Source organism: Pan paniscus, chromosome 11, assembly GCF_029289425.2.
Source record: "Pan paniscus chromosome 11, NHGRI_mPanPan1-v2.0_pri, whole genome shotgun sequence".
NCBI classification, from domain to species: domain Eukaryota; kingdom Metazoa; phylum Chordata; class Mammalia; order Primates; family Hominidae; genus Pan; species Pan paniscus.
In genome coordinates, this window is record NC_073260.2 from 34,462,228 (window position 1) to 34,476,608 (window position 14,381).

The following is a 14,381-nucleotide window of genomic DNA, read 5'->3' on the forward strand; positions in this document are numbered from 1 at the left end:
TTGTCAAAGTAGGAGACCTTGTGGCCTCCACGTGCACTTCCAGGGCCTGCTTGGGCCTCTTCTACGGGTCTGTCCTGAGTCTTCTATGAATCTGCCCTTCAGGGCAGATTCATATTTAGACTCTTCACAGTTTGACCTGAGTTTTGGCCAGAATGAGGTGACATTTAGTTTGTTGGCTTGATGGATGACTTAAATATTTAGACATATGGTGTGTAGGCCTGCATTCCTACTCTTGCCTTTTTTTTTGCCCCTCCAGTGTTTTGGGTAGTTTTGCTCCCCTACAGCCAAAGGCAAACAGAGAAGTTGGAGGTCTGGAGTGGCTACATAATTTTACACGACTGCAATTCTCTGGCTGCACTTCACAAATGTATACAAACTAAATACAAGTCCTGTGTTTTTATCACAGGGAGGCTGATCAATATAATGAAATTAAAAGGGGGCTGGTCCATATTGTTCTGTGTTTTTGTTTGTTTGTTTCTTTTTTGGTTTTTGTGGCCTCCTTCCTCTCGATTTATGAAGAGAAGCAGTAAGATGTTCCTCTCGGGTCCTCTGAGGGACCTGGGGAGCTCAGGCTGGGAATCTCCAAGGCAGTAGGTCGCCTATCAAAAATCAAAGTCCAGGTTTGTGGGGGGAAAACAAAAGCAGCCCATTACCCAGAGGACTGTCCGCCTTCCCCTCACCCCAGCCTAGGCCTTTGAAAGGAAACAAAAGACAAGACAAAATGATTGGCGTCCTGAGGGAGATTCAGCCTCGAGCTCTCTCTCCCCCAATCCCTCCCTCCGGCTGAGGAAACTAACAAAGGAAAAAAAAATTGCGGAAAGCACGATTTAGAGGAAGCAAATTCCACTGGTGCCCTTGGCTGCCGGGAACGTGGACTAGAGAGTCTGCGGCGCAGCCCCGAGCTCAGCGCTTCCCGTGCGTCTTAGGCCGGCGGGCCCGGGCGGGGGAAGGGGACGCAGACCGCGGACCGTAAGACACCCGCTGTACCCTCCACCCCCACCCCACCCCACCCACCCACCTCCCCCCAACCCCCTAGATGTGTCGTGGGCGGCTGAACGTCGCCCGTTTAAGGGGCGGGCCCCGGCTCCACGTGCTTTCTGCTGAGTGACTGAACTACATAAACAGAGGCCGGGAAGGGGGCGGGGAGGAGGGAGAGCACAGGCTTTGACCGATAGTAACCTCTGCGCTCGGTGCAGCCGAATCTATAAAAGGAACTAGTCTCGGCAAAAACCCCGTAATTGCGAGCGAGAGTGAGTGGGGCCGGGACCCGCAGAGCCGAGCCGACCCTTCTCTCCCGGGCTGCGGCAGGGCAGGGCGGGGAGCTCCGCGCACCAACAGAGCCGGTTCTCAGGACGCTTTGCTCCTTGTTTTTTCCCGGGTTCTGTTTTCTCCCCTTCTCCGGAAGGCTTGTCAAGGGGTAGGAGAAAGAGACGCAAACACAAAAGTGGAAAACAGGTAAGAGGCTCTCCAGTGACTTACTTGGGCGTTATTGTTTTGTTTCGAGGCCAAGGAGGCTTCGGGAAGCGCTCGGTTTCGGGGACTTTGATCCGGAGCCCCACATCCCCACCACTTGCAACTCAGATGGGACCGGAGGCGGTGTTAAATGGGGAGACGATGTCCTAGTACGAGCTCTGGTGACCCCAGGGCTCTGCGCTGCTGCGCTTGGGGCTTGCCCGGCGGTGGAGACCGGGGAGCATCTCTGGGCGTGGAGACCCGGGCGCAGTACCCCGGACTCAGAGGGGTCGGGGGTTCGCGGGCGTGCTGAGGGCGCTGCTGCCGGGTGGGGAGAGCTGCAGGTCCGGCACCGAGCGCTGCTTTGTTCGGAGGGCCCTGAGCTGGCTAGAAACCCTTCTGGTTGCAGGTCGGCCAGTACCTACGGAGACAAATGCCAGCACTGAGTCTTCACTCGGTTCTTAAGAAGCTGGTCTGTTCTGACCTGGGAATTGGCTATATGCTCCCCGGGACTGGAGCGGCACAGTCCCGGACTGTGAATCCGGGAACTCGAGTTGGAGGTGTCCCAAACGGTCCGTGGTGCTATTGCTCACTAGAGGCCTTGGGTCTTTGTTTGACCTGAGGGGTAGGGAGGTCCTGCCTACAGTCTCCGTGCGCTCAGCTGAGCTGGTGTCCCTGGCGCAGAGCGCGGACGAGTTTTGTTTCCTTTCCTTTTTTTTTTTTCTTTCCTTTAAGTCTCGCTCTGTCGCCCAGGCTGGAGTGCAATGGAACGATCTCCGCTCACTGCAACCTCCGCCTCCCGGGTTCAAGCGATTCTCCTGCCTCAGCCTCCTGAGTAGCTGGGATTACAGGCGCGTCACCACACCCAGCTAATTTTTGTATTTTTAGTAGAGACGGGGTTTCAACTTGTTGGCCAGGCTGATCTCGAACCCTCGACCTCAGGTGATCCACCGGCCTCGGCCTCCCAAAGTGCTGGGATTACAGGCGTGAGCCACCGCGCGCGGCCGAGTTTTGTTTCTTTTAAAAACAAGACTTAGGAGAGCCTGCGGAGACCCGGAGGTGGGGTGCCCAATCCTGCCTCTCCCACGTTCCCTGCAGCCCCATCTTCCAGACCGTTGCCGCTGGTCTCTCGGGGCAGCTTCTGCCTGGGCGCAGATGGGGAAGCTGGGCCGAGGTGGTGCCGTGGAATGACCGGGAGTAACCCCGGCGGGCGGCGCAGAACTCGGAGCTCCGCCGCGGGGCTGGGCTGGGCTCTGCCGTGAGGGTGGGGGTGCTGGGCGCGGGGGCTGCGGTGGCCCCCGGAGACTGGCCCGCAGCGCCTCCTGGCCGGAGGACCTAGGAATCGGCCGGCTCTACTAGGTGTCTTTGCTCGCGGTTCCGACTGTGAATCCGGTGAAGACCGGTGGTTGCAGACGGGGAGGAACTATGAGGTTGAGGCGAAAGCCCGTTTTTTTTTTGTTTTTTTTGTTTGTTTGTTTTTTTTTTTTGTTAGCGTGTTTGCCAACTCCCGGGCCATTGGTAAAGCAGGAAGGTTCTTGGGGCGGCGGACGGTGCCAGGGTTATGTGTAGGTGCCTCTTTAGGTATATCTTTTATCAAAAAGAAACAAAGAAATAAGATTAAAAATAAACAAAGAAAAAAGTTGTCTGGCACTGGCAGTAATTGGCCTGCCTTTGCAGCACTGATACCATTAGCTTTTAAAATCCGACTTTTCATTGACATTTCAAGAAGAGAATGGGTAGTATATACACATTCATCTCATAGTGGACAAATTTCATATTTAAAAAAACCTTCTGGGTACTGAAATCAGGAAGTCACTTGCCCTCCATGGCCGAATCCCTGCTTCCCACGAAGAGAACCTCACAAAAATTTCCCCCAAGTTAAAGAGTGGAATTTTCTTGATGTTTTTTCTTTCTTTTTTTTTAACGGCCGTAGGTAGTTTAGAACCCAGACTTAAATTATGATCTTCTTTTCAAACAGAACTTAAAGTCCTTAAGTTTTCATCTCCCCTTTTATTTCAACCTATTCTTCTCATACCTACCACAAAAATAATGGAGGCTTTCTGTTGAGAAACTTTCCGTTTCTGTTGAGAGTATCATTCTCTTGAGAAACTTTCTCCTAAATCAGAGAAAGTATGGAAGCATGGAAAGTATTCCTGAGTAGAACCTCTACAGATATTACAATATTTTTCAAATACAAAGTTTCCATTGTCAGCCTGTTTCCCAAGTGCTTCCACAAACCATTAAATAATTCCACAAACCATTAAAATAATTAATGCTAGGGAATTTTAGGAAAACATTGGTTTACAATCAGAAGGACCGGGGAAGAGGGTCTTCAGCCTTCACGATGACTACAAGCCATTTAAGGGACTAGAATTGCTACTGTTGTCAGAGCAATTTAGGAGTCTGTATTTGAGCACCCGCATAGTGTTCCAGAATGACATATCTGACTGTAACCTGGACACCTGTGATATGTTGTCTCCCCTGCAGATGAGCATTTGAAATCTCAACCCTCGTATTTCTACGAGTGCAGGCCTATAATGGACCCTGGACACATTTTTTTTTTTTTTTTTTTTTTTTTTGAGATGCAGTCTCGCTCTGTTTCCCAGGCTGGAGTGCAGTGGCACGATATCGGCTCACTGCAACCTCCACCTCCTGGGTTCAAGAGATTCTCCTGCCTCAGCCTCCTGAGTAGCTGGGACTATAGGCGCATGCCACCATGCCTGGCTAATTTTTGCATTTTTAATAGAGACAGAGTTTCACCATGTTGGCCAGGATCGTCTCGATTTCCCGACCTCTTGATCCACCCGCCTCGGCCTCCCAAAGTGCTGGGATTACAGGCGTGAGGCACCGCGCCCGACCCCTGGACACATTTTGACTTAGAACATATTTTCGGTTTGTGTGAGACAGTGCATTAGTGCAGGATTGGAAAAGAGTGATCAGGAATTGATTGTTTTCAAGGGTTGGTTCCTTCTGCTCAAGGAAGTCCCATTGTAAACATAAAAAAATGAATGAAACTGAAGAAGTTCAGTGACTTAGCTTTTTATTATCTTCTGTAGTACTTACCTTTTTGGAGAGGAGTTGGTTGGGATATTTTTCCATTAAAAAAATTTTTTTTAAAGGGATCTTCTCTCCCATAAGCCGGGATACTTAAGCTATATATGTAGTGGCTACAAATTAAGGTCTTCACTGTTTTCATTTTTAGCTCCTAGAATAAGTGAACATTACCTTAGATAGACTCTTCTAATTATGAAGATATCTAGATGTCTAGAAAATATCAAAATGCATGTGGTTTTTGCATTTCTAAAATACTTTTAAAACCAAATACTTTTTTTTTTTTTTTTTTTCTGAGATGGAGTCTTGCTCTTTTGCCTAGGCTGGAGCGCAGTGGAGTGATCTTGGCTCACTGCAACTTCCGCCTCTCAGGTTCAGGTGATTCTCCTGCCTCAACCTCCTGAGTAGCTGGGATTACAGGTGCGTGCCACCACACCCGGCTAGTTTTTGTGTTTTTAGTAGGGACAGGGTTTCACCATGTTGGCCAGGCTGGTCTCAAGCTCCTGACCTCAAGTGATCTGCCAGCCTCACTTGTGCTGGGATTACAGGCATGAGCCACCACACCCAGCCTCAAATACATTTTTTTAAGTATCCAGATATTAAATAAATAATACCATTATAGTAGTTGTTATGGTCATTTACTCTAGCATCAAATTTTAAAAGATCATTCTGAACACTTGTTTTGTTTATGCTGAGAGAAGGCCTACTCCAAACAATGCAACCATCTTCGTATCTGCATGTGGATACAACCATGAATGGCCAAAGTTATTGCAATGTTGAATAGACACTTATATAGCACTGTGTGGCAAGTACTGTTGGAAATGTTTTTCACGTGTTTATTCGTTGTATTTATTTTGAGATAGGGTCTTGCTCTGTTGCACAGGGTGGAGTGCAGCTGCACAGACAAGGCTTACTGCAACCTCAGCCTCCTGCACTCACGTGATCCTCATACATCAGCCTCTTAAGGAGCTGGGGCCACAGGCACGCACCACTGCTCCTGGCTAAATTTTTACAAATTTTTGTAAAGACAAGGTCTCACTATGTTGCCCAGACTGGTCTTGAACTCCTGGGCTCAAGTGATCCTCCCACATCAGCCTCCCAAAGTGCTGGGATTACAGGCATAAGCCACTGTGCAGGTCATCAAATGCTAATCGAATTTTCACAACAAAACCATTTATTGTCCCTAGTTTACAAGATTAAGTAAATGAGAAGCTAATTTTTCTCTGGCTATATACCTTGCAAGAGGCAGAGCTAAGACTTGAACCCAGCCAGAGTTCTTTAACTCCAGCACTAACATTTCAGCTGCTGCAACCAGGGAGCTTTTCAAGGATGATCACCACATTCTCTACATTCATCTGCTATAATCCTTATCAGAATCTACAGCCTGTATCATATTTTCCTTGTTGCTGTGAGTGGGTCAGCCAAATTCTCTTTAACTTGAAACCTTGGTTGCGTAGGGATTGCAACATCCTGGAAAGAATAGAATAAAATTTACTCAACTCAATTTTTTACTTGGTTCATAATGAAAACTGTACTATTGCTTCAGTCAGATGTTTGCGAATAGCTGTGTGATCTCAAAATGTTTTCCCGTGTGATCTATAGAAAATGGAATGATAGAGTATTAGGCTGTAAGGGCATAAGAAACAAAGGAAAAAGAGAAGTGAACTGTTAGTTTAGTTGTAAAACCTAACTTTGGTGAATTGTAAAAATTTGTTATAATACAATATGATTCTTGCTTGTCCTGTCCTTGATGAAGTTGTGGACCTTTTGAAATAAGCTATTTCTCTGTTACTGCTGTTACTGTTTAGAAATCAAATTTAGTTTTTTCTTAAGATATACGTATTTTTGGAAGATAAACACAGTTTCAAAGTCTGCCTTGTTGGCTGGGTGCACTGGCTTATTCTTGTATTCCCAGCACTTTGGGAGGCCAAAGCAGGAGGATCACTTGAGGTCAGGAGTTCAAGACCAGCCTGGCAAACATGATGAAACCCCGTCTCTACTAACAATACAAAAATTAGCTGGGTGTGGTGGTGGGTGCTTGTAATCCCAGCTACTGGGATTGGGAGGCTGAAGTAGAAGAATTGCTTGAACCTGGGAGGCGGAGGTTGCACTGAGTCGAGATCGTGCCACTTTACTCCAACCTGGGTGACAGAGTGAGACTCCGTCTTGAAAAAAAATGTCTGCCTTGTAAAAGTGAAATAGGATGAGAAAGTGCCTTTTTTATTAATTGGTATAGTGAATTAGAAATAAACTCTTTGAAGACACCTCTTGGTAAAAATAGTTACATTTACTGTTGATTTATGGTATGTTGGATATGTTTTTAAGTTTTCCGTGTAATAACTCAGTTCATTCTCATGAGAACCATGTGAAATAGGTGCTTTTATTGTCTTTATAGATGGGAAACTGAGGTATAGGCAGGCTAGGTAGATGATTATGGAGTTCGTAAGTAGTGGAGCTGAAGTCGCATCCCAGACAGTTTGGCTTCCGTGAGTTTACCAATCTCATGGTAAAGACTTTGTCAGACTATCAAAGTTTTGACAAATGAAATATTAGCAAAAGGCCAAAAGGGATTCTCTATTTTCATTTGAGTATCTTCACCTGAAAATAGTTGCCCGGATAAGTAGCCTGCATAGAAAGGTACATTTTAGAAATACTTGAGGCCAGAGAATGAAAAGCTTACATAAAATTGATTTCCGGTGGGGCCTTCAGTTACTCTCCATTCTACGAAGACCACAGATAGCATTCAGGCAAAGAGCATTTATTCCAACAATGGAGGAGCATTGGATTTGGTTCCTAAAACAAAATAAAGTTTGAAATCCTGTCTTTCCCACGTTGAAAACAAAGTTGGTACAAAACCCTTTAGCTTTTGCAAACCTCCTTTAAGACCCGATTTAAATGCTTCCCTCCTCATGAAGCTCTTCTGGATCCACTCCTTCCCATCACTGAGTTGAAAGTAAGATCCCCTTCTCTTTACTTCCATTAGACTTGGATTACAGCACTCTTTGTATCATGTATTTAATTCTGTTTTTAAATTACAGTTAACAATTATTTGTCTTCCTCTTGAGTGTATGCTTCTCTAGAGGAAGGTCTTTGATTCATTCTCCCCTGGCCTTAATTCATCCCACTTAATATGGAAAAAATTTAATAAATGCTGACTTGAATAAGTCCAACAAGTAGAATGGGAAGCTCATGTTTGCTTCCTGTCTACTAAAAGACTACTTAAGATAACAGGATAATCACAGAAAAGCATTAGAAATACAGTTATATGAGAAACAACTGTAGTTAAGGCTTGGTTTATGTTAGACTGAGAAATTTTAGTGCATACTTAAGTTATTTAGGCCAGGTTACTTTTTGTAGAACAAACATTTCTGTTTCGCTCAGTTTCATTTCCGTTTCTGAGGCAGCTGTGATTTAAGAAAATGTTCTAGTCTGTGGCATTCCATATTCAAGTACTTTGAGTTGTATATTAATTTATTTTTGTTAATAAGAGTGAGATGACTCACTAAGTAATTTAGAGATTTAAACACTTTTTAAAAAAACAGAGTAACTTCATATGCATTGGATCTATTCTTCTATGAAGTCTTTTCTTGGGGGGTGTTTGTTTAAAATTCCCCGGTGTTTTCTCTGCCAAATCCAACTTCCAAGAAGCATTTGGAAGTCAAAGCATTTTATCTGGCTAGTCTTAAAGTCCAGATATTTTGTGATAGCTGGTATTTAGTTTATGATATTTCCCAGGAAGAACTTTTTAGTAGTTGAACCATTTATGAAAGACTTCCTTGAAGCTACCTTAGAGAGTTGATTTAGTTCTTCCTAAATAAGTAAATAGAGTATTAGTATTAGGACATCTTGGAGTGTAGATGCAAATATTGGTGAAAAAGAACATGGATATCAGAGTCAAATTAATGTAGATTGGAATTCTGGTTATTACTAATGGATATCTGACATTAGGCAAGTTGCTGGTCACTCTTTGCCTCAGTTTCATCATCTGTAAAATAGGTATTTGTGTTTGTGTATTATGTGAACCATATAATATAATGCTTGGCCTATAGTGACATTTATTCATACGAGTGTTTTCAGTGATTTTAAAAGCTTGCTTTAGGCCGGGCGCGATGGCTTATGCCTATAATTCCAGCACTTTGGGAGGCCAAGGTGGGCGGATCATGAGGTCAGGAGTTGGAGACCAGCCTGACCAGCATGGTGAAACCCCGTCTCTACTAAAAATACAAAAATTAGCTGGGCGTGGTGGTGCAAGCCTGTAATCCCAGCTACTCAGGAGGCTTAGGCAGAAGAATCGCTTGAACCTGGAAGGCAGAGATTGCAGTGAGCCGAGATGGTGCCACTGCACAGAGCGAGACTCCATCTCAAAAAAAAAAAAAAAAAAAAAAAAATCTTGCTTTATAGTTTACTTCCACATCAAATTGTCTTTATCCCATGTTACTTGCATTGATATCCCAGACATGAAAAAAAAAGATGATAACAATGACAGTTATTAAATTAGGTTCCACTCTTATTCTAGATCACCAATTCATATTACTATTCAGACTTGGAACATTAAATTTTAGTTAAACTTTTTTTCAAATATGCATATAATTGTCAGTGGTTACTATATTTTGGGGAAGAGATTGTTGACTTCTTTGAAGAAAGATACGGATTTTCTCTTCAGAAAAAATACACATAGGCTCATATAATCCAAATTTTATGCGTAATTACAGGGTGTTCATGAATGCCCACAAATCCATTAAGAAGCCATGTGACCTTGGACAAGTCATTTTACTTTTCTGTTTTTTAGGTTGTTGGTCTGTAAAATGATACTACTTGACTTTTAAAGAGCCCTGCAAGCTCTTATGTCCTCTAACCCCAGGTCTGTATTCAGAAGAAGGGGTGATCCTTTAATTAGAGCCATCTAGAGATCTGAGGAACATGCTGAGCATTAGTGTAACATACCATGTGGATTTTGAGAGGTAAAGAAAAAATAACCAGGGAATGCCTCAGAGCATTCCTGATCAGATCGATGACAGAAGAAAGGAATGAGAGGGAGGAGAGGAAGCTGTTGAAATTTCCTATTTACCTGCTTTGAGTGAATGAAGATTTGAATCATAGAACCAGAAGGGGTTCTCATCTGAAATGCAAAGGAAGGAGGAGTTGGTTTAATTCAGTAAGTTTCAGTTGAGTAAACATGATTTAGTGAGACACTGTTCTTGCTTCTGACTCACCATTTGGAAAATCTCTCTAAAATAAAATCGGACTCTCCATCTTGGACATCATTTTGGGTGCAGGTTTTGCTTTTTTTTTTGAGATGGAGTCTCCTTATGTTGCCCAGGCTGGAGTGCAGTGGCGCAATCTCGGCTCACTGCAACTTCTGCCTCCCAGATTCAAGCAGTTCTCCTGCCTCAACCTCCTGAGTAGCTGGGACTACAGGCGTGTGCCACCATGCCCGGCTAATTTTTATATTTTTTTAATAGAGACAGGGTTTCACTATGGTGGCTAGGCTGGTCTTGAACTCCTGACCTTGTGATCCGCCCACCTTGGCCTCCCAGAGTGCTGGGATTACAGATGTGAGCCACAGTGCCCGGCCTAAGTTTTGCTTCTTATAGTGGACTCCTGTTAAGCCAATAGGTGATGAAAGGAAACCATAACCAACTCTTCAGGCTCATTCATCCTTCAAGAATAGCATGCTAGTACCCATCCTAGGAGGAGAATTGGACTATACCTCATGAGGATAGTTTGAAGTATCTCAGAAGACCCTCACTGGGGGTAGGTGGGTAAGACACAAAGCTTTCTAAAGCACTGTACCAAATTTGTTGTTTGAGAGATCATAACAAATTAGAAGTGGAAAGAAGAAGGAGTAAAAGGAAGAAGAGGTTTCTGGCCAGGAGCAGGGAGGGGGAAGGAGCTGCTAGGAAGATGTTTGGTTGTCATATCCCTGTTCACCCTTGCTTTGCAAAATTCTTGTAGGATGCCAGGTTGGGAGTAATTGTTTTTCACAAGAGTCAAACCACACTTGTTTTCTTGAAGAAGCAAGTCTTTGGAGGGTGGTGGCTTGAAATCTGTTGGATCTGGTATTTAGGTGATACACTTTGACATAAAGGCAACACTGATGCAAGCAGCAGCTTTCCTTGGAAAGGCAGGGAGAAAGTGAAGGCCCAGACTGATGAGCTTACACTGACCTGCAGACCCTTCTCCATTCCCAGGCATGTTTGGTGGCAGAGTTTACCTTAGTTGGGGTTAGGCTGTTGTCTGGTACTGTGAGAGAGAAGGAAGAAGAAGATACAATATTAACAACAACAATACATATTTATATTTCAAAATTAAATGCACTAATACACCTACAGTGCTATTAAACAGAAATTTATTTGTTCAGCAAATGTTTGTTAAACATCAGGTACTGTGGAAAGTACTAGGTGCTGGACAGAGGTCAAAAGACTTTTAAGAATCTGCCACCATTAATGATCTCTTTTTGCTTGGCATTCAAGGCTCTTGGAAATAAGACTGTGACCCACTTTGATAGTTTTGTCCTGGATTATAAGACACATGCTCGAAGGAACTATAGCTGGTTTTCTTACCACACTGATTAACATATAGTATGGTTTGGTACCTGTTAAATGAGTCTCTCTCTACAGGTTTTCATCTTCTACTTTAAGAACCCCTTCCTGGCATTGTTTGGCTCCTCATTGTTCTGGAATCTCGTGTCCATCTCATGTATTTGCCTTGGTTCACACTTGATCTTCTACTCATATTCCTCACCTACTGAAATTTTACCCATCAACCAGACCGTGGGTGATGGAACACAGCATGGGCTAGTTCTTCTTATATATGATCTCATTTAATTTTCACTGGAACTCTGAGATAGGTAGCATTTCAGCCCACTCAAGTTGACTCACATTTTTGTAATCATCAATATATTTTAAAATAACTTTATATTTGACCTGTAATTGGAAAACCAATATGAGTTATCATAAATGAAAGGTAATTTTAAAAATAATTACGATGAAGACAAATTATTTTTCTCACAGTCTATGTATAAGATAAACTATTGGTTCCCAAAGGCCCCAGCTGACAATGAGACTTCTCTTACTTTGCTGAAAAGGGAATTAGCAAGCATTAAAGAGGTGTCAAAAAGAAGACTAAACAAAAGCTTACTCCTTTTTTTTTTTTGAGACGAGTCTTGCTCTGTTGCCCAGGCTGGAGTGCAGTGGCACCACCTCGGCTCACTGCAACCTTTTCCTCCTGGGTTCAAGCGATTCTCCTGCCTCAGCCTCCCTAGTAGCTGGGATTACAGGTGCATGCCACCACACCCGGCTAATTTTTGTATTTTTAGTAGAGATGGGGTTTCGTCATGTTGGCCAGGCTGGTCTCCAACTCCTGACCTCAGGTGATCCACCCACCTTGGCCTCCCAAAGTGCTAGAATCACAAGCGTGAGCCGCCGCACCGGGCCGCTTACTCCTTAATGTACTAAGAATGTTATATAGGCTGAAGAAGTGCTGAAAAGAACCATATTTTCTCATGATGTGGTTCAATGTTTAATACTGTGCTTGTTCATCTCCTAAAATCCTCTGAATATCACTTAAATTCATGCTGTGTAACTCTCCCACATTTGGGGAAATGCTGAGCTTGCCTATTATTATATTAGCCCCATATTTCAGATGATGCACCTGAGCTGAGGAGAAGTTAAATAATTTGTTCATGGTTCCATATTTGGCTAATGGCAGAGCCAGGGATTCAAACTCTTGTCTCTCTGACTCCCAAGTTTGTGCTTTTCCCACTTGGCTGAATTTCTCATGCTACCTCCTCCATAACACCTTTCCTAGAACTTTTAAGGAATGCTTCCCCTGTTCTCTCATAGCATTTTAATGTAAGTTGCCAAAGTGTCCCAGTTTGCACCCCTACCAGCAATGTGGGAGAAAATAGCAACATATTTTTGATGTTGGGGTCTAGTGTTACGGTTTCTTCTGCTCTTTGGGATGTATATTCCATGGCTACTGAATACCCAAGTCCCAAACAGTTTTCTTAGACTCAGAAGGTCATCCACTTCAGCTTCTTCATCAAAAAGACGTATTTTCTGGCTGGGCGCGGTGGCTCACACCTGTAACCACAGCACTTTGGGAGGTGGAGGCAGGAGAATTGCTTGAAACCAGGAGGCTGAAGTTGCAGTGAGCCCAGATCGTGCCACTGCCTGCCCTCCAGCCTGGGTGACAGAGCGAAACTCTGTGTCAAGAAAAAAAAAAAAGGACTTGTTTTCTGTTCCATTACCCACAGTGGTAGAATGGCTTGCTAAATTTATTCTCCAGCTGCCATTAACTGCAAATTAAAATCTTATTCTCTTGCCTCTTTAATCCAGGCTTCTTCATACTATACCAGAATTTAGGATAACTATTACAGTGCCCTTTATAGGAGAGAAAGAAGAAATTGTGTCTATAGACGTCTGTTCCTTTCAGTTTAAAATGGACACTGAAATGTTAAATATTGGACTGGCCTCATTTATTTCTCCTGTCTGTTGGTCCAATTTGAATCCTAAGGCGTTTTTCAACTGGAATTTTTTGTTTCTCTCAAATAAAAATTGTTCTTTGTAAGTTTGAATCAGAACAAAATCCTGAATGTTGAGGGTTTCCTAAAGGCTGTTTCTTTATGCAAAAGCGTGAAACCCGATGTTGATGTTGGCTGCTTAAAATTAACTGTGAATCAAGGCAGGGTTTTTGTTTTTATTTTTTTTTACTTTAATGATTGTGTTAATTATAGTGAAAACCTTGAGTTCACGAGAAAGAAAGCCTTTGGTCAAGTATTGTTTATTAAGTTGTCAGTCTTGTTGCAGGATTTGCAAATTTAGTGGAATTAGTGCCATTTTTCAGTTTACAATTCCAGTCACATTTCACATGATCAGAGCATGGCTTTCTTCTCTGTGGAGCAAATAGAGGGCTGTCTGACACTTGATTCCAGTGGCTTCCATTAAGCAGAGTGGATATATTCCTGGAGTCTGCAGAGAAGGGCATGGCACTCTGACCCCAGATGGCACTCCGTTTTGGGACATTGTCCAATTCTAGTTCATAGCATATGTGACCAACACCAGCTCTCACCTGATGTAAACACTTAGCGCGTTGTTGCTTGGGGGATTGGATTGTGTGAATTTTTCAAAACTACAGTTGACAGAAGGAGGCTACCAAAAATGAAACCCAATAATTCCATTTTTGGGAATTATTCCCACTTTTGTTCCATTTTTCCCACTTTGTTCTTTGGCACACAGAATGTTTGATTTGTGAAAATCTTAATAACAGTTTTTTCTATAAGGAACACTCAGAATCTTGATAATATTGGAATAATACAGATCCTTTTGTAGGATCCTCTCAGACCTCATATAATAGAGTTCATGTAGTCAATATTTAAAGAAAAACACCCTTAAGTTTTTGTTTTTCAGAATCACAAGTAAGTGGATTTAAACTTGTGATCTTATTCCCCTTTCTTCTCTTAATTTAGTGAGGCAGCCAGCGAGAGGGTTTGTTTTGGTTATTCTAAAGAAGGAGTTTGCTTGTAAGTTTTGGAGGGCAAGACTTAGACTCTGTGTCTCTGTGCTTGCCCTGGAACTTTGATTAAATTGTCACTAACCGAGTTAGCTGGCCCTCGCCGGGCTGCAGAAATAGAAGTGTCTTGCACACATGACATATGACTGTCTCAAGAGCTGGCTGGTGAAAGGACGTTCTGGAGAAGGCTGCTGATACTGTATGAACTAGAACTGGACAAGAGCCTGGAGGTTGGATAACTCAGTTTGGCGCAAGTAAAGGGAATAAAAGTGTTAAGGTGGCAAAATTGTATCCAGGTGTTTATAGGCTTCCTGAGTTCCTGACTTGAGCCTATCTATGGGTTTAGAGTTCAAGGCTCTTTACCA

General features: G+C 43.4%; 1 protein-coding gene across 1 annotated transcript in view; it reads left to right on the forward strand.

Moving 5' to 3' along the window:
* The first annotated feature begins 1,136 nt into the window (after positions 1–1,136).
* The window catches only part of ABCA1 (ATP binding cassette subfamily A member 1), a 147,353-nt gene continuing 134,108 nt past the window's right edge, over positions 1,137–14,381 (forward strand). Inside the window, exon 1 of the mRNA XM_003809239.4 lies at positions 1,137–1,455. The gene's annotated coding sequence lies outside the window, so the exon portion shown is untranslated. The remainder of the gene's footprint in view (positions 1,456–14,381) is intronic.